We start from the raw sequence: 2,128 nt of genomic DNA on the forward strand, positions 1-2,128 counted from the left end.
TTAAAGCCTTGTTGAGGCTTTTGATCCTTCCATGAGAGATTTTGGTGATTTCTCCATGATGGATTATATGTGTTTCCATAAGGTTCACCCATGTAATTTACCTCTGCTATTGCAGGGTTCTCAGGATCATAAGCTTCTTCTTCAGAAGATGCCTCTTGAGTACTGTTAGATGCAGCTTGCATTCCATTCAGACTCTGGGAAATTGTATTGACTTGCTGAGTCAATATTTTATTCTGAGCCAATATGGCATTCAGAGTATCAATTTCAAGAACTCCCTTCTTCATAGGCGTCCCATTACTCACAGGATTCCTCTCAGAAGTGTGCATGCACTGGTTATTAGCAACCATGTCAATGAGTTCTTGAGCTTCTGCAGGCGTTTTCTTTAGGTGAATGGATCCACCTGCAGAAGTATCCAATGACATCTTTGATAGCTCAGATAAACCATCATAGAATATATCTATGATGGTCCATTCTGAAAGCATGTCAGAAGGACACTTTTTGGTCAACTGTTTGTATCTTTCCCAAGCTTCATAGAGGGATTCACCTTCTTTCTGTTTGAAGGTTTGAACATCCACTCTAAGCTTGCTCAGCTTTTGAGGAGGAAAGAACTTGGCTAAGAAAGCCGTGACCAGCTTATCCCAAGAGTTCAGGCTGTCTCTGGGTTGAGAGTCCAACCAGATTCTAGCTCTGTCTCTTACAGCAAATGGGAAAAGCATGAGCCTGTAGACTTCAGGATCTACTCCATTAGTCTTAACAGTATCACAGATCTGCAAGAATTCAGTTAATAACTGAAAAGGATCTTCAGATGGAAGTCCATGAAACTTGCAGTTCTGCTGCATCAGAGAAACTAGCTGAGGTTTCAGCTCAAAGTTGTTTGCTCCAATGGCAGGAATGGAGATGCTTCTTCCATGTAAATTGGAATTAGGTGTAGTAAAATCACCAAGCATTCTCCTTGCATTATTATTATTTTCAGCTGCCATCTCCTTTTCCTGTTTGATAATTTCTGACAGGTGCTTACTGGTTTGTTGTAATTCAGCTTCTCTTAGTTTCCTCTTCAGAGTCCTTTCAGGTTCTGGATCTGCTTCAACAAGAATATTCTTGTCCTTGCTCCTGCTCATATGACAAAGAAGAGGGCACAGAAAAATAATAATAATAGAGATCCTCTGTTTTTTTTTTTTTGAGTGAGGGAGAGATGTTAGTAGATGAATAAACAAATAGAAGGAGATGAGAGAGAAGAGAATTTTCGAAAATTATTTTTAAAAAAAAGAGTTAGTGATTTTCGAAAATAGTTTTTTTGAAAAAGTTAGTAATTTTCGAAAATTAAGATTTAAAATTTGAAATAATTAGTTAATTAAAAAGAAATTTTGAAAAAGAGGGAGATATTTTCGAAAATTAGAGAGAGAGAGTTAGTTAGGTAATTTTGAAAAAGGTAAGAAACAAACAAGAAGTTAGTTAGTTAGTTGAAACAATTTTGAAAATCAATTTTGAAAAGATAAGAAGATAAGAAGTTAGAAAAGATATTTTGAAATCAAATTTTTGAAAAAGATAAGATAAGAAGATGTTTTTGAAAATATATGATTGAAATTAGTTTTGAAAAAGATTTGATTTTTAAAATCACAATTAATGACTTGATTCACAAGAAATCACAAGATATGATTCTAGAACTTAAAGTTTGAATCTTTCTTAACAAGTAAGCAACAAACTTGAAATTTTTTGAATCAAAACATTAATTGTTATTGTTATTTTCGAAAATTTGATATAAAAATAAGAAAAAGATTTTTGAAAAATATTTTTAAAATTTTCAAAAATAACTAAGAAAAATGAAAAAGATTTGATTTTTGAAAAAGATTTTGAAAAAAATGAGATTTTTAAATTGAAAATTTGATTTGACTCATAAAAACAACTAGATTTTAAAATTTTTTGAAAAAGTCAAATCTAATTTTCGAAATTTTAAGAGAGAAAAAGGGAAAGATATTTTTTTGATTTTTGAATTTTTATGATGAGAGAGAAAAACAAGAAAAATGATGCAATGCATGAGAGTTATGGATCAAAACAATGAATGTATGCAAGAATGCTATGAATGTTAAGATGAACACCAAGAACACTATGAATGTCAAGATGAACACCA

The 2,128-nt window shown here is 32.1% G+C and overlaps 1 non-coding gene across 1 annotated transcript; it reads left to right on the plus strand.

The window, feature by feature from the left end:
• Positions 1-476: 476 nt before the first annotated feature.
• LOC112724747 (small nucleolar RNA R71) lies at positions 477-584 on the plus strand. Its single transcript, XR_003163895.1, has one exon. It is a non-coding gene; the product is annotated as a small nucleolar RNA R71 (small nucleolar RNA).
• Positions 585-2,128: the final 1,544 nt, after the last annotated feature.

This window comes from Arachis hypogaea, chromosome 11 (assembly GCF_003086295.3).
Source record: "Arachis hypogaea cultivar Tifrunner chromosome 11, arahy.Tifrunner.gnm2.J5K5, whole genome shotgun sequence".
Classification (NCBI taxonomy): Eukaryota; Viridiplantae; Streptophyta; class Magnoliopsida; order Fabales; family Fabaceae; genus Arachis; species Arachis hypogaea.